Raw genomic sequence first — 22374 nt, 5'->3', positions numbered from 1 at the left:
GCTTCTTAGGGAAGTTTCCCTCAGAGCGAGAGGACTCCCCCTCTACTAATCATCTATGTTTTTTTTCTTCAGGTTGACACTGAGCATTGTAGGCACAGCAGTAGATGGGTGGATATCTCACTGCTGGATATCTTAGCCTTGATGAGTTGCCCTGTGACACTCATACAGTGGTTACTCCAGGAAGGACCACAGTACCTTGGTGGCGATGGCGTAGGTCCATGTCAGTGTCTAAGATTTCCATGTATCTGTGGTCCTGTCTACTCCTGCTGTGTCTCCTGTCTTGATTGCTCCTAGTGTCCTGGCGACCAGTCACTGGGCAGCTCCTGCTGTGCCTCTTGCCCCAGCTGCCTGGTTACCTGTGTCACAGCTGCTGCTGATCCTGAAGCTCTTGCCGGCCGGGCCGTTTCTGTCGTGCCTCCTGCCTCAGCTGCCCTGGCCGCTCCTGTTGCTTCTCCTGGTGTTCTTGTCGCTTGGGCTGCTCCTGTTGAGCTTCCTGATTTCAGCTGCCCCAGTGCTTCCTGTGTTTCCTGACCACCATCCTGTAGATGTTGGAGAAGAGATCGAGGAAGAAGTCCTGTGAGATGTAGTCGTCTTCAACTTGATCTTCGACTTTGTCTTCTGCTGCCTTCAAAACAGCGGCCGAAGAAGAGGAAGGCTGACTCTCCCTCTCCTAAGAAGTCCCACCATGGGGCTTCTGAGGGGCTGCCTCCCTTCATGGGGAGGCAATGGGATCTCGTCAACTCTTACTGGCCTTCAGGCTCGGGAACTGAATCACTTACCCCAGGGTCTTGCATTTCAGGAGTCGCGGGCATGTAGACTTCGGTTGCGCTCCCATCGCCATTCTAGGAATTCTGCTTCTGGACTGGTGCTATGTTGGGTGCCTGACTTTGTCGAGTCACACCAAGTGCTTAAGAACCTTAAGGGACTCATGCATCCTGAACCGATGTTGGAGAGACCTCTCACCGTCTCGGTTCAGGCACAGGTGAGAGAAAAAACCAAGACATGCAAGTGTCATGGTTCTTCCTGCCAGTACTGAGTTTTGAGTGCTCGGTTGGTTCTGAAACAGTGCTCGGTCAGGTTCACAGCCAGGTGTCTCAGTTCCGAGGGTTCAAACACCTGGAGAGGCAAGGAGAAGGTTCCCTTCAGTGGTCCTGCGGGACTTTTGAGGGACTACCTCTCTTCGGGAAGGCAGTGCATTCTCTTGTTTGGCTCTTCCCGGCCCTTGGGGTCGGGAACTGATTCGCATTCCTCATTGGGGTCTCGTGTTTTGGGGGGCCTCGAGAGCACAACCTTTCGAGGCCACGCTCTCGATTCCAGTTTTTAGAAGTCTGCGTCTAAGACTGGTTCTGTGCCTGTCCCTCGGTTTTCTTTGGAAGCCGAGAGGAACTTACTCCCGGTGGTTGTTCTTATGAGACTCGGGAGACTGTTCTTAAGAGACTCAGAAGTCTCCCGAAGCGCTTAGACTCCTTGGAATCTGAGCGCTCGGATTCCTTGGGATCGTGAGCGCTCGGATTCCTTGGGATCGTGAGCGCTCGACTAAAGAGTCATTTAGTGTCTAGGATTCTGCTGAAACTTGGGCACTCCCCAAACCAGTACTAGGGAGTTCACTCTCCGGTCTGGTTTGGGTAATCTTGGGCACTCCCCAAACCAGTACTAGGGAGTTCACTCTCCAGTCTGGTTTGGGCACAGGACGAGAGAAGGTGTCAAAACATTCAGATGTTTCGACACTGCCTGCCTGCTTCAATTTGAGTTCACAGTCAGTTCCGAATGTGTCTCAGACCCTTGGGTTCAAGCACCGAGGTTAGCAGAATAGAATCTCCTTTAAACCTTCTTCTCGAGGGGCTTCAACCTCGGAGGAGATTGAAGCATGTCTTGAGGACAGTGCTAGTTCACGACCGAGTTTTTCTGGCTTGGTTCGGCTCAGCCCTGCTTGCTCAGCCAGCCACCGATCGCATTTATGTGATCGGTTTGGATCGGCTCAGCTTGCGTGCCCAGCCCCCTATCGCATCTACATAATCGGCTCGGCTCGCTCAGTTTGGCAAACCGAATGCTGTCAAGGTTCTTTCTTCAGGAGACTCAACTCAAGTGAACATTTGCTCTCTTCAGGTTAGCGCTTCACCGTAGCGTTAGCATTCTCTTTCCTCCATATCGCCGTCATCACCTCTGGTTGATGATCGTCTGCGGTCAGCCTTTCCTGCTGGTTCTTCTAGCAGGACAGGTAAGAATGCTTTTTCTCCTCTCCTCTCCTCTTCCCTCAAACCCTTTCAGTTGCTGCCGCGAGATGCGAGTCGGATAGAGAGGACTCCGAGTTTTGTTTCTTATCGGAGTTCTGCTACAAGGATCTACATCTCGGGCTCGGTTCTCGGATCAGCTCGCTGTACGTCCAAATAGTCGAGGATGGTTTTCTGGGTTCTGGCAAGGGTATCCCTCCAAGAAGAGATTGGGAGTGTCGCGCCCTAGGGGGACTTGAGGGTCTTCTTTTTTGGGTTGCGGACATCCTCGATTTTCTTTTCGCAGAGATCTTCACACCGATTCGTCAACACAATGATCTCAGGGAGAAAACCACGGCATTCCCTGTGAATACTCTTCACTGCTCCTTGCAGGGGTTTTGTTGGGGCTGCCATGGTCCTTGCTTGCTATAAGGGTTTTCTCAACCAGATGAATGCCTTTTTCCTGGACAGGGAGTTCATTTTGGTTGAGCCACCCATTCAAGCTCCTTCCCCTTCCTCTTCCCTGACAGAAGTGATTCTTCTTGCCTTGGATGGGTCCTTATGCCGACTAGCAGATTGTCCTGGCTCTGGCTTATCCATACTCGGATCTCTCACTGTTTCTCTTGCTGTGAAGGGTGTTCCCTCTCGCAACAAGAGATGGCGAACCTGGATGACACCACTATGGTGTCCCTCCCGACAGTCTTTTGATGAATCTGTGGTCCTTCACTTTTTCAAAGCTTTACCTCCTTGGATGCGATCATTCCTGAAGAGGTCTCTGCCTTATAGAGACTGTTCCAGTCTCGGGGTAGGTTCGCCTTCCCAGCACCAGACAGCAACCTGTGGGCAATTCTGGTGCTATGAAGAGGGACACTGTCCTGATTCCGATCTCCAGTCTAGTAAGTCCCAAGTCGTCAAATTCCCTCAGGAATGGACCTTTACTCGGTTCTGCCCCCTCTTTTGGAGAAAGTAGGTAGATACCACAGTACAGTAGTCAAGGAACATGCCAGAGCAAGTGCCTTGTCCTCTGGACAACAGCAGCCTAACCCTTCCTCAGCCCCTAAGAAGTCTCGGGTTCCAAGGGCGCTCACAGAACACCCAGCCTTCCTGATTCTCTTAGAAAGTGTGTATACGTGTGTCTCTTTCAATCCTCTTTCCATCGGGAAGAGAGGAAGGGAGAATGCTCTGAACAGCGTTCTCCTCCTGCTGATGAAGGAATGACGGTCAAGTCATTGGACTACATGACAGCAACATAGCCGAGACCTGGCAGTGGATATCCTTCAGAAGTATCTATTTCCTCTCGGTCTCGACCGCCTTTCATCAAACTTCTGTTCCGTCTCCTCTCCTAAGTTCCCAACTTCGGGACCAGACAGCCTGGCTAGAGCTAGTCGTCTTCGGTGTCCTGTCGTCAATGCAGAAGCTGTCCCCTCGGGCAGCTTCACCTTCGATTCTCTTCATGGAGAATGAAGGAGATCTGCTTCCAGTTCTTAATCCTTTCCTCTCTCGAAGGATGAGGGAGGATTTAGGCTTGTGCTTGATCCACAGGAACCTCTGAATATGTCTGCATGTTCTCGAGACATGCTTCTGTTCTCAGGTGTGCCGGCTGGGGAATAGGCGCACACCTGTAAGACCATTGTCTTCAAGGTGTGCGGCCAAGACAGTAAGTACCTTCTCATCAACATCCTGGAGCTCAAGGCAGTTTCCTAGCCCTCCGAGAGTTTCAGAATCAGTTTTTTTTAGATACTTTGGGGTGTTGTTAGGCAACAACACCACAGTAGTGGCATATGTCAACAAACAAGAGGGTCTTGTTTCCCATCTGTTACTTCAGTTGACTGCAGGTGCTCAAGTGAAGTTTGGTGCACTCTGTGGAGCCGTCAGCCAGATACACTCCAAGCAATGGGATGTATTGGCAGACAAGCTCAGCCTCGGCCATCTTTGCAGAGAGGTTGCTTGACTTGAGGGCTCCCTGTCATCCTTCTGTTTGCCTCCCGGCTCAACAGAAGTCTGCATGTCTCCTACTTAATTGTACCAGACCCACGGGCTGCTACGATGATGCATGCTGACACAGTGGGACAACCTCAGACTTCTTCATCTCCCTTCGTATTTGTCTAATTCACAAGGTGTTCAGCAAGTGTCGTTCACCCCAAATTTAGATGAGTACTAGAAGACTTTCGCCTTTTGCCCGACCTGCTAGCTCTGCTTCCGAGACACCGAGAAGAGTTCCTCCCTGACCCGACCTTCTGTGTCAGCGACATGCGAAGCGGTTCCTCAGCAAGCATAGGCTTCTTGTCAAGCGGCAAAGGAGATAGCCGGACATCTCTATCAGCCTCTGCAGCAGTACCCAGGGATTGGAGCCATCTTCGCTGGTTGGTGTCGTTGACGGGACTTTTTCTCTGGTTAGAGCTGCTCTTCAGCAGGTTGTCAACTTCCTTGTCTCCTTCCCCTAGGGTTGCTTCCCTCTGATTCAGTTGTGAAAGACGTCGGCCCTATCCTGCCTAGTCTTCTATCTGAAAGCAGCCTTTTTCTCCCCAGTCGAGATTTAGATACTGATGAGAAGCTTCTATCAGTCTTTTTGTCCCAGGGGCCTCAGGTCCCTGGGTGGCATATTATAGAGGGATGAAGAAATTTGTTTTTATTTAGCATTTCCCAACGTTTTGTGAGAGAGAGAGAGAGAGAGAGAGAGAGAGAGAGAGTGTAATTGTCGTTGTGAGTGGTTCGGTTGTTGGAGTTGGTTTTACGGCTGTCTCTCTGTCTGTCGGTCTGTCGGGAGTTTTTCGTTTTTTGGGGAAGTCTTGGGCAGTTGAGGTCCAACCTTGAAAGTGAACGGGAGTTCGTCTGTTTTTTTGGGACCACATTAATGGTTCATGTGTCTCTTCTTTTTTTTGTTGGTTCGTTGTTGGTGGAGGGTCGGTTTAAGTTTTTTGTTTCGTGGGTGTGTGCTGTGATTGGCAACCGTGGACCTTATCCATCTCCAGCAACCGAAGATCAGGGTGAGTGTTGCGTGTTGTGTTGTTTGTGGGTGTGAATACCGCCACATAATATTTGGCGCCCAACGTGGGGCAGCTGGTATTGCAGCTGCAAGTGAGATTGGTGGCTGGTAGTGTGACTGAAGAGAAGGATGGAAGAGGAACTGGTAAGGTTGAGAGAGGAGAATACGTGGTTGAGGGGTGAGAATGAGAGATTGAGGAGTCAGTTGGAGGAGGTGGAGGAATGCTAAGAAGTGCGAAAGAAGAAATGAAAGGGGAGATGAAAGAGTCAGAAGAGAGAATGGAAGAGAGGATGGATAAAAAGTTGGAGGAATGATGAAAAGTGTGGAAGAAATGATGAAAGGTATGTTCAAGGGTGTTTTTGGAGAAGGGGCTGTTGGAGGCAGGTTCTCTGGAACGTGTGAAGGGGCAAGAGAGAAAGAAAAGGAGGAAGAAGTGAATGGAAGCGTGAGTGATGAAAGTGATATGGGAATAGGAAGTAAGAAACGAGGGAATGAGAGGCAGGGTAAGGAAAAGGGGAATGAAAAGCAAGGGAAGGAACAGAGGGAAAGTAAGGATAAGTCAGGGGAAGAAAAATGGAAGAAGGGAAAGGGAAAGGAAACTGGTAAGAAGGGTAAGGAAGTGGGAAAGGCAGGAAAGAAGGGAGAGGGTGAAGGCAGTAGTGATAGTGAGGTGGATGGAGGTGAGTGGATAAAAGTGGATAAAAAGAGGGGGAAGAAGAGTGTAATGAGTAAGATGAATGTAAGTGCAGAAGTGGACTCTTTGTATTCGGAAGAGGGTATGAAAGGACAGAGCGAAAGTAGCGAAAGTGAGAGTGAAAGTGAGAAAGAAGTGAGAAAGGCTATGTATGTGAGGGAGGTACCCTGGTGTGAAAAGTATAATGAGTATGGAAGTAGGGATGTGCATGATTTCTTTAGGGAGTATGAAAGGTTTTGTCAGGATAAGTATGGGGAAAGTAAGAGAGTGTGGGCACGAGAATTAGGAGAATATTTGACTGGGTTTTTACTTGATATGTATAGGGTTATTATGAGTGTGGGGATGTTGAGTATGACAAGGTGAAAGCTAGACTAGTTGAGCAAGCGAGGCGTATGAAAGCGAGTGTTAAGTATAAGAGGAAGAATGAATTTGATGAGGCAAGAATGAAAGCTGGGGAAACCTTGTCACTATATGCTTGTAGGCTGGAGACGTTGGCAAGGAAGAAGTTTGGGGATGATGGGATAGATGAATGTAAGGAGTTAGTACGGAAGTTGTTAGGGACAGTGCCAGATGGAGTTAGAGAATTTGTGAACTTGAAGCGGAAGGAGAAGAAAAGATGGACGAATGAAAGGTTGACTTGGGGAGAAATCTTGGAAATTGTAGAAGATTATGAGCTTGACAGGGTTATAAAAGAGAGCAGAAGTGTAAGTGTAAGGGCTGGGGTAGATGAGAGAGTACCAGAGTTTGGAAGCTTTAGGGATGCAGTGTTGAGGGCCCAATGAGAATGGCCGATAGTGTAATAGATAGGAGTGTAAGAGCAAGTAATGTGGAGGTGCCAGTGAGGATGAATGGTGGGTTTGTAAGGGAACAACGGGTTGGACGGGTTAGGGATAGTAGTGTACAAAGGGGAAGGTCAGTGAGTGGAAGTCGAGCGAAGTGTTTTAGATGTGGAAAGGAAGGACATACAAAGAATGAGTGTAGGTGGGCTTTGGGAGCGTGTTTCGGTTGTGGGCAATCGGGACATTTGGTAAGGGAGTGTACGAAAGATAGGGGGGTAAAATGCTACAGGTGCAGACAGGTGGGTCATATTGCTAATGGTTGTAGGGGTACCCGAGTGAATGTAATATGTGGCAACTGTGGTAAGAATGGGCATTATGCGAGAATGTGTTCAGAACCGAGAGCGAAGTGTGTCGAATGTGGAATGGAAGGGCATGTATCAAGTGTATGTAGACGAAAGAGGGTGACTATGACAGCGAATTCGGGAAACTGAGTGTGAAGGGGGTTCAAATGGGTGGATCCTCCAGGATGCAAGCGGTGCGTGTGATGCATGTACGTGAGGGGTTGTTGCATGAGGATCAGCAATTTGTTTTGATAGAGTATGGTAAAAAACGTAAGAAAGGGAAGAACGTAAGTAAACTGAATGGTCGTAGGTTGTGTGATAGGGGTGTGAGTGCCAAAGTGGAAATGAGTGATAAAGCGTGTAATACGGATGAATGGGATGGTATGGATAGAACGTATAGCATATGCGGGTTTGATATAACTGAGTTGACTGAACGTGTAGGGGTTAGTGAACGGTTAGAGGTGAGCGAAAGTGTAAGAGTAAGAGAGCGTAGCAGTGATAGACGAGTGATTGAAAGCATGAATGAATCGTTGCAAGAATTGGAAAGGTCAATGAGCGAATGGGATGGGTTAGTTGAAGAATTGGGGGAGGTATTTGGGAACGAGTTAGAGGGTATAGATGAGATTGTGGATGAAATTGAGAGTGGTAATAGTGAAGAAGATAGCGTGAATCTGAGAGAGAATGGAGGAGAAAATGTAAATCTTAATGTTGCTGGAAGAGAGAGCGAGTCTGAGAGAATGATTGCGTGCCCGCGAACGCGATCTAGAGGGCCTGCTAGTGAGCATCCGTGGGTGTTGCGTAAGGCGATTTGAAAGAGTTGTGAAAGGTGTTGGTTGGGAAATGCTAAAAGGGGGGAGAAATATAGAGGGATGAAGAAATTTGTTTTTATTTAGCATTTCCCAACGTTTTGTGAGAGAGAGAGAGAGAAAGAGAGAGAGAGAGAGAGAGAGTAATTGTCGTTGTGAGTGGTTCGGTTGTTGGAGTTGGTTTTACGGCTGTCTCTCTGTCTGTCGGTCTGTCGGGAGTTTTTCGTTTTTTGGGGAAGTCTTGGGCAGTTGAGGTCCAACCTTGAAAGTGAACGGGAGTTCGTCTGTTTTTTTGGGACCATATTAATGGTTCATGTGTCTCTTCTTTTTTTTGTTGGTTCGTTGTTGGTGGAGGGTCGGTTTAAGTTTTTTGTTTCGTGGGTGTGTGCTGTGATTGGCGACCGTGGACCTTATCCATCTCCAGCAACCGAAGATCAGGGTGAGTGTTGCGTGTTGTGTTGTTTGTGGGTGTGAATACCGCCACAATATGACCCTTGTTTAGAGTTCCTGTCTTGTGCTTTGCATGCACCCTTGCGAGAGTTGTCAGACAGAGATCTGCCTCTCAAGACCATCTCTTGTCTCGCTCCAGCCCTTGCATAGAGGATGGACGATCTTCATGGACCTACAGGGGATGGAGATCAATGCCTGGACTCTGTCTCGGATGCCATAGCGGACTCCGAATCCATTGGCATCTATTGCCAGGTTCGAGTCCTCCTTGATCTCCTCCTCCTTGGACTTTGTAATCAGTGACCCAGATCAGTCGCTACTTTGTCCTGTTAGGGTGCTGTGGTACTTTCTGGAAAGGCTCAACATCCCTAATCTGGATGTCATCAACTTTTTCACTTGTACTGACTTGCAAGTCAGAAGTGTCTAAGTACACGTCTTTCTTCTGGCTTCGTGAGGCGATTGGAAGGATGTACTCTACAGCTGGCGACGATGACACCTGTACACTCCACCCGAGAGCTCACAAAGTCAATGGCCTGGTCCATCCCTCGCATTCCAGAAGATTCTGTTGATCTGGAAGCAAGATGTGGTCTCATTAGACCACATTTATGTCTTTTACCTTCGGGTCTCTGCCCGTAGGCCCTTGGAACCTTTTTTCCTTGGTCCTTTGGTGACTGCTCAACAAGTTGTGTTTTCTTACCTGGCTCCTTTAAGAGGACAGGTAGCATCTCACCTAAAGTGTGTGGTTCTGGAAGTGAGAAGAATTCCAAGAGTGACTGGCCTCTCCCCCTCCTTCCTCGTCCTACTCCTCTTCCTTCGGGCCGAGAATGGGACTCGGAACTGACACTTGCTGGAACTGGCATCTGATGCGGTAAGTCTACACATCGAGCACCCATTCTGTTTTTCTCTAGAATCATAGAAGCAATCCCACTCCTTCCTCTAGCAAGGGGAGGAAGGAGATCCTGGCAATAAGGGAAACCCTTTTTCAGGTCTTTACCTTACTGCCTCTGACTCTTTAGATTCTTCCCAGCATGTTTTTGTATGAGTTACAATTCCTCACTCATTTGAAAAGGTCCAGATGTCTGACATTTGATCTTGCAATTCCTATATTTCGATCAATATGTCAGAGGCATGGTACTCCTCCTCACTCTTTCAACCAGGAGGAGTAACCCTGGTGTGCAGAACTCCAGTCAGTTCAAAGAGACTTACTCAGATTCCTCCCTCCAACAAGTGAGTCTTCTTAACGTAAAGGGCTGATGGTTTGTATGTTGTGAAGGAACAAATCACAATTTTTTAAAGTAAATTGTATTTTTCCTAACTGTACAAACCTGAGGTCTTGTTCATTACATTTTTATGCCCACCTCATGCCACGCCTCAATCTGAAGCCTGGGCCGAAAGGCTAACTGGAATGTTTACTTCCGGGCCGGCAGGTATTCCCGCTTACCGGATGGTAGTTACAGCCTAACCACTTTGTCCATGAGTGTAACTGCCGTTTCCAGCTTCGCTGTAAGTAATTCCTAATGTAAAGGACCGATGGTTTTAATAGTTAGGAAAAATACAGTTTACTTTAAAAAACTATGATTTTCCTTGCAGATTCATAAACAATGATAATCGGTATTGAAAATCAGAAGCTATCAACAAGGTAACAGGCCCATTGAGAAAGAACAGACTAGCCTCAGAGTAGAATGGCATATGAATTGAATACATTGTTTTGAAGAATTTGGACTGTATAAGTATCGCTAGATGCTGTACAAGAAAATTTAACACAAAGCCAACATTAATACAGACCATTAGCAAAAACCTTATGTACTCATATATTGCTTTAGGTAGTTCAGTAAAATTTCAAAGCAGGGCAAGGGAAAGGTCCAACTAGGATAATCAGGTCTGTATTGCAATTGAAAAGTAGGTGGTTTTAATCAAAGGGTTTTGCATTTTTGGACCATTGCTTAAATAACTCAGTACAAAAAGGATCAGTCTTCTGTTGGTCATACAGGTCTCATTAAGCTAGTCACCAGAACATTTAAGTTTAGAAGGCTCCTAAGTTTGTATATAAAACTCGTGGATAAACTTGATGATTAAGTGTAAACGTTCATACTGTTAAATATTATAATGCAGGTATCCTTAATGCACTCCAGTTTTGAAAAGGTCAGCAAGATTTATGGTTTCTAAATGGGTTTAAATAAAATAACTCATGCACTTAATTAGTTATTTGTTCATGCAACTTACCTGTCAGATATATATATAGCTGTATTCTCCGAAGTCCGACAGAATTCCAAAAACTCGCGGCACACGCAGTGGGGCCAGGTGGTTAATACCCATTCCCGCCGCTGGGAGGCGGGTATCAGGAACCATTCCCATTTTCTATTCAGATTTTCTCTGTCGCCGGTACTGTCAACAACTGTTTTCAGTACCTCCGTCTTTGGATTTCGTAAACTCGTTATTTTCCACTTAAGTATTCTATTTGACTTTTGGTTTTTGTCTTTGGATTGTGGATTGGCATACGCTTTTGTGGAATTTGCTTTTGATTGCTCTTTGGATGATGTCTGGATCTAGTTATGCTAGCTTCAGAGTATGTTGTGTGAATGAGTTTAAGGTGAGGCTACCGAAAGTTTCGGTAGATCCTCACTTTATATGCATGAGGTGTAGGGGGCAGGTTTGCTTGATAAATGATCGCTTACTTTGCCTCCCACCCTGCTAATTTATTAGTTCAGGATTTCGTTCTCGGACTAATAGTGCTCCTTTTTGCATCTGGAAGATGGCTAACAAATATTATCTATTGCGAAGGTGCATAGATTGAGCGAGTCAAGCGATAATAAAGAAGAAACAATAGTAACGCTGGGTCAGTCAAAGTGCACGTCGTGAAAACGGACTCGTAAGGCGGACGCTGAAGAGGATATGTCCAATAAAGTTTTCGTAACTATGTTGTTACAACAAAATCAAACACTTATGGAGTTATTAAAGGAAATGTAAGGTTTGTTTTTGGAGATAGTCTACCGAGAGCAGCGGGACTAGAGTGACGTCACGTAGGCAATGGCTGCCTCCTAGTAAAAAGTAAACAAACGCTTTCGTGAGTTCAAAGTAGCACGGTAAACGTTAAAGATGCCATAATTTACTCAGGTCGGTATCAAACATTAGTTTTAGTCAGGGTGAGGAGATAACCTACCATAATTTTAGTTAAAACGACGAGAATAGGTTTTATCTCGCCGAGACTGATTTAAATCTACCGGCCTAACGTAGGCGAGCCAAATATGATATTTTAATGATAAAATAAAGTTTGTTCATACTTACCTGGCAGATATATATATAGCTGTATTCTCCGAAGTCCGACAGAATTCCAAAAACTCGCGGCACACGCAGTGGGCCAGGTGGTTAATACCCATTCCCCCGCCGCTGGGGAGGCGGGTATCAGAACCATTCCCATTTTCTATTCAGATTTTCTAGTGCCACTGTCTCCTGAGGGGAGGAGGGTGGGCACTATGATTATATATATCTGCCAGGTAAGTATGAACAAACTTTATTTTATCATTAAAATATCATTTTGTTCATGCAACTTACCTGTCAGATATATATATAGCTGAATCCCACCATTGGAGGTGGGAAGAGACAGAATAGGATTTAGGAAACAAATATATGTAGGCGATTGACGCCTTGGTTCCTTACTTGTTAGCATAGCTGACTTCGTGATTACAGTCACCGAAGCCTGCTTCTGCTTTACTACAGTCTCCAGCAAGGTAGTGACCTATATAGCTGGTGAGTTCTAGATGATCTGTCCACGGGGGCATGACCACAATGGGACTAGATCATAAGACCATACTGTGAGAGCAAAAGGAGCAACGACCAACCACCTGACCGAGAGCATCAACAGGACCTGCCGAAGGGACGCCAGATCGGTGGGAAGTCCCGTAACCAACTTACAGCTTTCGACATGCCCTCTCCCTGGTCCTGGGAGTCCGACAGAGGTCCAGGCCTATGTTAGCATAGCTGACTTCGTGATTACTGTCACCCAAGCCTGCTTCTGCTTTACTAGAGTCTCCAGCAAGGTAGTGACCTATATAGCTGGTGAGTTCTAGATGATCTGTCCACGGGGGCGTGACCACAATGGGACTAGATCATAAGGCCATACTGTGAGGGCAAAAGGAGCAACGACCAACCACCTGACCTAGAGCGTCAACAGGTCCTGCCAAAGGGACGCCAGATCGGGGGAAGCCCCCGTAACCCTCTTGCGGCTTTCGACATGCCCTCTCCTGGTCCTGGGAGTCCGACAGAGGTCCAGGCCTAGAAGCGTTATGGGACCGATCTGACGTAAAAAAACAAAAAATCAAGATTAAAATATACTTCCTAACCTCTAAAGGATAGGATGAGTATCGCTCCCTGCCCGCAACACTGTGTCTGCAGAAGCGACAACAGGTCCTGCCAAGGGACGCCAGATCGGTGGGAAGCCCCCGTAACCCTCCTGTGGCTTTCGACTTGCCCTCTCCCTGGTCCTGGGAGTCCGACAGAGGTCCAGGCCTAGAAGTGTTATGGGGCCGATCTGGAGTGCGGAAACGTATGGTCCTAGCGAATAGCAGTCTTCGTATGTCGTCTTCACGTCCACCAAGTAATGTGAAGTGAACACCGAATTGTGCTACCAGAAGGTGGTACCCAGAAGATCGCAAAGGGACATGTTCTTCTGGAAAGCCACCGAGGTTGCAATGGCTCTAACTTCGTGAGCCTTAACTTCAAAAGACTCAAGTCACTGTCTTGAACATCGGAAAGTGCGTCTAAAATGGTGCTTCTAAAAAGAACGCCAGTGCATTCTTAGAAAGAGGCAAATCCGGCCTCTTGACAGAGCACCACAGACTGTCCAAGGACCTCGACTTTCCCCTAGAGTCTTCTGCAAATAAAATTTGAGAGCCCTGACAGGACACATGACTCTTTCTGGTTCATGTCCGAGGATTTCCGTCATACCCTTAATCTCGAAGGTCCTGGGCCAAGGGGTAGACGGGTTCTCGTTTTAGCAAGAACATACGGCTTAGAGAACATACTGCATTATGGCCTCTAAAACCTACATGATTATTGATAGCCTGAAGTTCACTAACTCTCTTCGCCGTAGCCAGAGCAGTTAGGAAAAAACCTTCCTTGTCACATTCTTGAGACGCCGAAGAAAGAGGCTCGAAGGTATTTGACATAAAAAATTTAGGACGACATCCAGGTTCCAGGGAGGCGTCCTGGAATGAGGTACCTTGACAGTCTCAAAGGATCTCAAGAGATCGTGACGATCCTTGTTGTCGGCTGATAGTCTGAATGCAGTTAGACTCAGAGCGGGGAAGTTTTGAGGTACCTTTCGAAATGGGGCTGCCTGAGCAGATCTACCAAGGGACGTCCCCATAACCTCCACAGCTCCTGACATACTTCCTCGTGAAGGGTCCACTCAGTCGGTAGAAGCTGCCGCTGTCGACCGAGAAGGTCCGCGCGGATATTCTCCACTCCTGCAACGAACCTCGCAAGGATCGTGATCCCCCGCGCATGGGCCCAAAGCAGGATCTCCTTCGCCAGGGCGAACAGGGACCGGGAACGAGTTCCTTCCTGTTTCTTGAGGTATGCCAGGGCTGTGGAGTTGTCTGAATTTACTTGTACGACTCAGCCTGACACTTGGCTCTCGAAGGATTGAAGGGCCAGCAGGATCGCCCCTAATTCCTTGAGATTGATGTGCCAGGACACCTGTTCCCCTCTCCAGGTGCCTGACACTTTCTCCCCCTCCTAGTGTTGCTCCCCATCCCTCCCTGGGAGCGTAGGAAAACAACACCAGGTCGGGGCTCTGAAGGCATAGAGAAACCCCTTCTGCCAACCTCGAGGGGTCGAGCCACTACCTCAGGTGAATCTTGAAAACGGAGAGATCTTCAGGGTCTCCTCTAGATTCTCCTTGTCTAATCAGTTTTCCGCCAGGAAAACTGGAGCGGCCTGAGATGAAGTCTTCCCAGGGAAACAAACTTCTCCAGAGAGGAAATGGTCCCCAGCAAACTCGTCCATTCCTCACCGAGCATATTTCCTTCCTGGGAAGGATGAGACTTTTTCTTGCATTGCTACTGACGTTCCTGGGATGGAAAAGCTTGAAAGCCACTGAATCCATCTGAATCCCCAGATAGACGATGGACTGCATCGGGATCTGATGGGACTTTTCTTCGTTCACTAGAAGTCCTAGGGACTTTGTCAACTCTAAATTCGCATTCAGGTCCTCCAGACACCTTGACTGTGAAGAGGCTCGGATGAGCCAATCAGCCAGGTAAAGCGAGATACGAATACCCGCCAAGTGAAGCCATCTCGCCACATTTCTCATGATAATCGTGAAGATCATGGGAGCTGTGCTTAGCCCGAAGCAAAGAGCTCTGCATTGAAACACTCGTCCCCCTAGTACAAACCTCAAATACTTCCTCAACTGGGGATGTATGGGAACGTGAAAGTAAGCGTCCTGTAAGTCCAGAGCGACCATCGAATCTCCTGGTCTTAATGCTCCTAAAACAGACTGGGACGTCTCCATCGTGAACTTCTCCTTCACCATGAAGCGGTTCAGTCTACTGACATCAAGGACTGGTCTCAATCCTCCCGACTGCTTCGGAACTAGGAACAGTCGGTTGTAGAATCCTGGGAGTCCAGCTCCAGGACTTGCTCCACAGCTCTTTCTCGAGCATTTGCTCTAATAGCTCGAAAAGGATCTGTTGCTTCTCTTGATGGAATGAGGACGACAGATCCCTGGGCGACGTGCACAGAAGTGGTGAGTCGAGAAAGGGGATCTTGTATCCTCTCTCGATAACTTCAAGGGACCAGGTGTCTGCCCTCTTGCTCTCCAGGCTCTATAAAACGAAAGAAGCCTGGCTCCTACAGGTGTCTGGAGGCGCTGCAAATCACTTCCTGCCCCAAGGTTTAGGCGGGCTCCACCTCTGAAAAGACCTCTACCTCGGGGAGAAGATCTCGAGGAAGAAGCTCCTCCACGAAAGGGCTTCTACTTCCTGGAGGTCTGACCCGACAACGACATCAAAGGGACTGCCGGGCGTCTTGACAGAGTGGGCCAAGAGGTCTTGAGTGGCCTCCTTCAAGCTGGAGGAGAGATCCTTGAACAAGGACTGGGGGAAGAGATGGCTCGAAAACGGGAGAACAGCAAAGACCTCTGCGACGGAGAAACTGACTTTGCAAAAGTATGACGCCAAAGGCATCTGGTGTTCCCAGGTGGTCACCCATCCAAGTACTGACCAGACCCAACGTTGCTTAACTTCGCTGATTGCACGAAGCGGTGCTTTCAACGTGGTATGGCCGTTGGCTGGTAGGGCCATAGGCTGTAAAGTTACAGTACAAGGCCCTCTTCTTCAAGAGGCCCGTACAAAAGAGGGAAGCCAGTTCCTCTGAGCCATCCCTGACTGCTTTGTCCATGCAGTTCAACACGCTGGACAGCTCCCAGGCAGATCGAGTCGGGATTCCTAATCCTGACGTCTAGAGCCCCCAATCACCAGTCCAGGAAATTGAAGACCTCCATGGTTCGAAACAGTCCTTTCAAATGGTGATCCGTCTCCGACATAGTCCAGGACACTTTGGCAGCCGACAGGAGGGACCTTCTAGGTGCGTCGACCAAGCTAGCGAAGTCTCCCTGGGACAACGAAGGAACTCTTGAGCCGACGTCCTCCCGGTCTCTTACCACATACCTGCCTTGCCGCTCAGCTTGGATGGAGGCAGGGCAAAAGAAGTCTTGCCTTGGGTCTTCCTTCCTCCATCCAGGTGTTAACCTTCTTGAAGGCCTTCTTCGTCGCCAGAGACGAAGTCATCTTGACAAACCCCGCGCTCTCCTCGTCTGGGACGAAGCAAACTGCGAAGGAGGAGAGAGAGAGGGCCGAGGGTTTGAAACTTGTCGCCAAACAAGTCCTTAAGAAAGGCCGGCTAACACCTGGTAGTCCGTAGACGAGGAAGGGGGAGGCTGCTCAAGGACTGCAGGCTCCGACTCACAAGAGACTTCTCCCTCTTCAATGGGAGAAAACGAAGGCCTTGCGGTCCAACACGCAGATGGGATCTACGCTTCCCCGCAGACTTTGATTGCTCTGAAGCGTCACTTCGAGCAACCAAAGAGGCGTCCTCCCGAGAGTCCATCCGAGCGTCCTGCAAGGCAGCGAGAGGAGCGTCCTGACGAGCAGCTACAGAAGCGTCCAGGATAGCTGCTTGCGGAGCGTCACGATGGCGGACCAGCCGAGCGTCCTGCACGGCAGCGAGAGAAGCGTCCTGACGAGCAGCTACAGTGACGAGCAGCTACAGAAGCGTCCAGGATAGCTGCTTGCGGAGCGTCACGATGGCAGACCAGCCGAGCGTCCTGCACGGCAGCGAGAGGAGCATCCTGACGAGCAGCTACAGAAGCGTCCAGGATAGCTGCTTGCGGAGCGTCACGATGGCAGTCCAGCCGAGCGTCCTGCACGGCAGCGAGAGGAGCGTCCTGACGAGCAGCTACAGAAGCGTCCAGGATAGCTGCTTGCGGAGCGTCACGATGCAGCAGAGCGTCACGATGGCGATCCAGCGAGCTGTGAGCACGACTGGGAGACGAAGCATGCTTGACAGAAAGGCCCCCCAGTCAATATATTGTGAAATAGGCTACTTACTTGGGAAGTCTCAACTCCCGCTTAGCCTACGAGTACTAGATTTGTTCATGCAACTTACCTGGCAGATATATATATAGCTGTATTCTCCGAAGTCCGACAGAATTCCAAAAACTCGCGGCACACGCAGTGGGGCCAGGTGGTTAATACCCATTCCCGCCGCTGGGAGGCGGGTATCAGGAACCATTCCCATTTTCTATTCAGATTTTCTCTGTCGCCGGTACTGTCAACAACTGTTTTCAGTACCTCCGTCTTTGGATTTCGTAAACTCGTTATTTTCCACTTAAGTATTCTATTTGACTTTTGGTTTTTGTCTTTGGATTGTGGATTGGCATACGCTTTTTGTGGAATTTGCTTTTGATTGCTCTTTGGATGATGTCTGGATCTAGTTATGCTAGCTTCAGAGTATGTTGTGTGAATGAGTTTAAGGTGAGGCTACCGAAAGTTTCAGTAGATCCTCACTTTATATGCATGAGGTGTAGGGGCAGGTTTGCTTGATAAATGATCGCTTACTTTGCCTCCCACCCTGCTAATTTATTAGTTCAGGATTTCATTCTCGGACTAATAGTGCTCCTTTTGCATCTGGAAGATGGCTAACAAATATTATCTATTGCGAAGGTGCATAGATTGAGCGAGTCAGCGATAATAAAGAAGAAACAATAGTAACGCTGGGTCAGTCAAAGTGCACGTCATCCCTACGGACTCGTAAGGCGGACGCTGAAGAGGATATGTCCAATAAAGTTTTCGTAACTATGTTGTTACAACAAAATCAAACTCTTATGGAGTTATTAAAGGAAATGTAAGGTTTGTTTTTGGAGATAGTCTACCGAGAGCAGCGGACTAGAGTGACGTCACGTAGGCAATGGCTGCCTCCTAGTAAAAGTAAAAACAAACGCTTTCCAGAGTTCAAAGTAGCACGGTAAACGTTAAAGATGCCATAATTTACTCAGGTCGGTATCAAACATTAGTTTTAGTCAGGGTGAGGAGATAACCTACCATAATTTTAGTTAAAACGACGAGAATAGGTTTTATCTCGCCGAGACTGATTTAAATCTACCGCCCTAACGTGGCGAGCCAAATTCTAGTACTAAGTAGGCTAAGCGGAGTTGAGACTTCCCAAGTAAGTAGCCTATTTCACAATATATTGACTGGGGGCCTTTCTGTCAAGCATGCTTCGTCTCCCAGTCGTGCTCACAGCTCGCTGGATCGCCATCGTGACGCTCTGCTGCATCGTGACGCTCCGCAAGCAGCTATCCTGGGCGCTTCTGTAGCTGCTCGTCAGGGCGCTCCTCTCGCTGCCGTGCAGGGCGCCGGCTGGACCGCCATCGTGACGCTCCGCAAGCAGCTATCCTGGGCGCTTCTGTAGCTGCTCGTCAGGATGCTCCTCTCGCTGCCGTGCAGGACGCTCGGCTGGTCTGCCATCGTGACGCTCCGCAAGCAGCTATCCTGGGCGCTTCTGTAGCTGCTGTCTCTGTCACTGCTCGTGCAGGGCGCTGTGCCGACTCTCAGACGCTTCTCGCTGCTGCAGGGACGCCGGCTGGTCCGCCATCGTGACGCTCCGCAAGCAGCTATCCTGGGCGCTTCTGTAGCTGCTCGTCAGGGCGCTCCTCTCGCTGCCTTGCAGGACGCCGGATGGACTCTCGGGGACGCGCCTCTTTGGTTGCTCAGTGACGCTTCAGAGCAATCAAAGTCTGCGGGAAGCGTCGATCCCATCTGCGTGTTGGACCGCAAGGCCTTCGTTTCTCTCCCATTGAAGAGGAGAAGTCTCTTGTGAGTCGGAGCCTGCAGTCCTTGAGCAGCCTCCCCTTCCTCGTCTACGGACTACCAGGTGTTAGCCGGCCTTTCTTAAGGACTTGTTTGGCGACAAGTTTCAAACCCTCGGCCACTCTCTCCCTCCTTCGCAGTTTGCTTCGTCCTGACGAGGAGAGCGCCGGGGTTTGTCAAGATGACTTCGTCTCTGGCGACGAAGAAGGCCTTCAAGAAGGTTAACACCTGGATGGAGGAAGGAAGACCCAAGGCAAGACTTCTTTTGCCCTGCCTCCATCCAAGCTGAGCGGCAAGGCAGGTATGTGGTAAGAGACCGGGGAGGACGTCGGCTCAAGAGTTCCTTCGTTGTCCCAGGGAGACTTCGCTAGCTTGGTCGACGCGCCTAGAAGGTCCCTCCTGTCGGCTGCCAAAGTGTCCTGGACTATGTCGGAGACGGATCACCATTTGAAAGGACTGTTTCGAACCATGGAGGTCTTCAATTTCCTGGACTGGTGATTGGGGGCTCTAGACGTCAGGATTAGGAGTCCCGACTCGATCTGCCTGGGGGAGCTGTCCAGCGTGTTGAACTGCATGGACAAAGCAGTCAGGGATGGCTCAGAGGAACTGGCTTCCCTCTTTTGTACGGGCCTCTTGAAGAAGAGGGCCTTGTACTGTAACTTTACAGCCTATGGCCCTACCAGCCAACGGCCATACCACGTTGAAAGCACCGCTTCTCGTGCAATCAGCGAAGTTAAGCAACGTTGGGTCTGGTCAGTACTTGGATGGGTGACCACCTGGGAACACCAGATGCCTTTGGCGTCATACTTTTGCAAAGTCAGTTTCTCCGTCGCAGAGGTCTTTGCTGTTCTCCCCGTTTTCGAGCCATCTCTTCCCCCCAGTCCTTGTTCAAGGATCTCTCCTCCAGCTTGAAGGAGGCCACTCAAGACCTCTTGGCCCACTCGTCAAGACGCCCGGCAGTCCCTTTGATGTCGTTGTCGGGTCAGACCTCCAGGAAGTAGAAGCCCTTTCGTGGAGGAGCTTCTTCCTCGAGATCTTCTCCCCGAGGTAGAGGTCTTTTCAGAGGTGGAGCCCCGCCTAAACCTTGGGGCAGGAAGTGATTTGCAGCGCCTCCAGACACCTGTAGGAGCCAGGCTTCTTTCGTTTGCGAGAGCCTGGAGAGCAAGAGGGGCAGACACCTGGTCCCTTGAAGTTATCGAGAGAGGATACAAGATCCCCTTTCTCGACTCACCACTTCTGTGCACGTCGCCCAGGGATCTGTCGTCCTCATTCCATCAAGAGAAGCAACAGATCCTTTTCGAGCTATTAGAGCAAATGCTCGAGAAAGAGCTGTGGAGCAAGTCCTGGAGCTGGACTCCCCAGGATTCTACAACCGACTGTTCCTAGTTCCGAAGCAGTCGGGAGGATTGAGACCAGTCCTTGATGTCAGTAGACTGAACCGCTTCATGGTGAAGGAGAAGTTCACAATGGAGACGTCCCAGTCTGTTTTAGGAGCATTAAGACCAGGAGATTCGATGGTCGCTCTGGACTTACAGGACGCTTACTTTCACGTTCCCATACATCCCCAGTTGAGGAAGTATTTGAGGTTTGTACTAGGGGGACGAGTGTTTCAATGCAGAGCTCTTTGCTTCGGGCTAAGCACAGCTCCCATGATCTTCACGATTATCATGAGAAATGTGGCGAGATGGCTTCACTTGGCGGGTATTCGTATCTCGCTTTACCTGGCTGATTGGCTCATCCGAGCCTCTTCACAGTCAAGGTGTCTGGAGGACCTGAATGCGAATTTAGAGTTGACAAAGTCCCTAGGACTTCTAGTGAACGAAGAAAAGTCCCATCAGATCCCGATGCAGTCCATCGTCTATCTGGGGATTCAGATGGATTCAGTGGCTTTTCAAGCTTTTCCATCCCAGGAACGTCAGTAGCAATGCTTAGAAAAAGTCTCATCCTTCCCAGGAAGGAAATATGCTCGGTGAGGGAATGGACGAGTTTGCTGGGGACCATTTCCTCTCTGGAGAAGTTTGTTTCCCTGGGAAGACTTCATCTCAGGCCGCTCCAGTTTTTCCTGGCGGAAAACTGATTAGACAAGGAGAATCTAGAGGAGACCCTGAAGATCTCTCCCGTTTTCAAGATTCACCTGAGGTAGTGGCTCGACCCCTCGAGGTTGGCAGAAGGGGTTTCTCTATGCCTTCAGAGCCCCGACCTGGTGTTGTTTTCCTACGCTCCCAGGGAGGGATGGGGAGCAACACTAGGAGGGGAGAAAGTGTCAGGCACCTGGAGAGGGGAACAGGTGTCCTGGCACATCAATCTCAAGGAATTAGGGGCGATCCTGCTGGCCCTTCAATCCTTCGAGAGCCAAGTGTCAGGCTGAGTCGTACAAGTAAATTCAGACAACTCCACAGCCCTGGCATACCTCAAGAAACAGGAAGGAACTCGTTCCCGGTCCCTGTTCGCCCTGGCGAAGGAGATCCTGCTTTGGGCCCATGCGCGGGGGATCACGATCCTTGCGAGGTTCGTTGCAGGAGTGGAGAATATCCGCGGACCTTCTCGGTCGACAGCGGCAGCTTCTACCGACTGAGTGGACCCTTCACGAGGAAGTATGTCAGGAGCTGTGGAGGTTATGGGGACGTCCCTTGGTAGATCTGCTCAGGCAGCCCCATTTCGAAAGGTACCTCAAAACTTCCCGCTCTGAGTCTAACTGCATTCAGACTATCAGCCGACAACAAGGATCGTCACGATCTCTTGAGATCCTTTGAGACTGTCAAGGTACCTCATTCCAGGACGCCTCCCTGGAACCTGGATGTCGTCCTAAATTTTTATGTCAAATACCTTCGAGCCTCTTTCTTGGCGTCTCAAGAATGTGACAAGGAAGGTTTTTTCCTAACTGCTCTGGCTACGGCTTTGAGAGAGTTAGTGAACTTCAGGCTATCAATAATCATGTAGGTTTTAGAGGCCATAATGCAGTATGTTCTCTAAGCCGTATGTTCTTGCTAAAACGAACCCGTCTACCCTTGGCCCAGGACCTTCGAGATTAAGGGTATGACGGAAATCCTCGGACATGAACCAGAAAGAGTCGTGTCCTGTCAGGGCTCTCAAATTTTATTTGCAGAAGACTCAGAAAGTCGAGGTCCTTCGGACAGTCTGTGGTGCTCTGTCAAGAGGCCGGATTTGCCTCTTTTCTAAGAATGCACTGGCGTTCTTTTTAGAAGCACCATTTTAGACGCACTTTCCGATGTTCAAGACAGTGACTTGAGTCTTTTGAAGTTAAGGCTCACGAAGTTAGAGCCATTGCAACCTCGGTGGCTTTCCAGAAGAACATGTCCCTTTGCGATCTTCTGGGTACCACCTTCTGGCGAAACAATTCGGTGTTCACTTCACATTACTTGCGGGACGTGAAGACGACATACGAAGACTGCTATTCGCTAGGACCATATTGTTTCCGCACTCCAGATCGGCCCCATAACACTTCTAGGCCTGGACCTCTGTTGGACTCCCAGGACCAGGGAGAGGGCAAGTCGAAAGCCACAGGAGGGTTACGGGGCTTCCCACCGATCTGGCGTCCCTTCGCAGGACCTGTTGTCGCTTCTGCAGACACAGTGTTGCGGGCAGGGGCGATACTCATCCTATCCTTTAGAGGTTAGGAAGTATATTTTAATCTTGATTTTGTTTTTTTACGTCAGATTGGTCCCATAACGCTTCTAGGCCTGGACCTCTGTCGGACTCCCAGGACCAGGGAGAGGGCAT

General features: G+C 49.2%; 1 long non-coding RNA gene, 1 other non-coding gene and 1 pseudogene across 4 annotated transcripts in view; 2 read left to right on the top strand and 1 right to left on the bottom strand.

Moving 5' to 3' along the window:
* LOC136839422 (uncharacterized) overlaps nucleotides 1-22374 on the top strand; it is a 486213-nt gene that overhangs the window by 437073 nt on the left and 26766 nt on the right. The gene's annotated exons all lie outside the window — the stretch shown is intronic.
* Nucleotides 15439-15555, bottom strand: LOC136841912 (5S ribosomal RNA; annotated as a pseudogene).
* LOC136841974 (5S ribosomal RNA) lies at nucleotides 19316-19434 on the top strand. The gene has a single exon (XR_010854133.1). It is a non-coding gene; the product is annotated as a 5S ribosomal RNA (ribosomal RNA).

Source organism: Macrobrachium rosenbergii, chromosome 1 (genome assembly GCF_040412425.1).
Source record: "Macrobrachium rosenbergii isolate ZJJX-2024 chromosome 1, ASM4041242v1, whole genome shotgun sequence".
In the NCBI taxonomy this organism is placed as follows: domain Eukaryota; kingdom Metazoa; phylum Arthropoda; class Malacostraca; order Decapoda; family Palaemonidae; genus Macrobrachium; species Macrobrachium rosenbergii.
The sequence above is the reverse complement of the archived record's forward strand: the minus strand, read 5'-3'. Positions and strand labels throughout refer to the sequence as shown.